Source organism: Haliaeetus leucocephalus, unplaced genomic scaffold (assembly GCF_000737465.1).
Source record: "Haliaeetus leucocephalus isolate CR32 unplaced genomic scaffold, Haliaeetus_leucocephalus-4.0 Scaffold848, whole genome shotgun sequence".
In the NCBI taxonomy this organism is placed as follows: domain Eukaryota; kingdom Metazoa; phylum Chordata; class Aves; order Accipitriformes; family Accipitridae; genus Haliaeetus; species Haliaeetus leucocephalus.
In genome coordinates, this window is record NW_010973284.1 from 4,279,454 (window position 1) to 4,279,712 (window position 259).

The window sequence follows — 259 nt, forward strand, 5'->3', positions numbered from 1 at the left end:
TGATGCCCGCGTCAGAGGGCCTCAGGCGCCCCCCCCGGCGCTCCCCTCGCCGCCGTCCCGGGCCCGGCCGGAGAGAGCGGCTGGCGCCCCCCCGGGCAGCTCCGCCGGTAGTGCCGTTTGAGCGGCTGCGCTCCTCCCGGCCCCGCGACTCTGCCGGCCCCGTTCGGGAGGAGGTGCCAAGGCCCCGCGGCGAGGCCGAGGCGGCAGCTCGGCACCTCGCGGAGCGTTGGCACCGGCGCGTCGGCGGAACCGGGGCTTG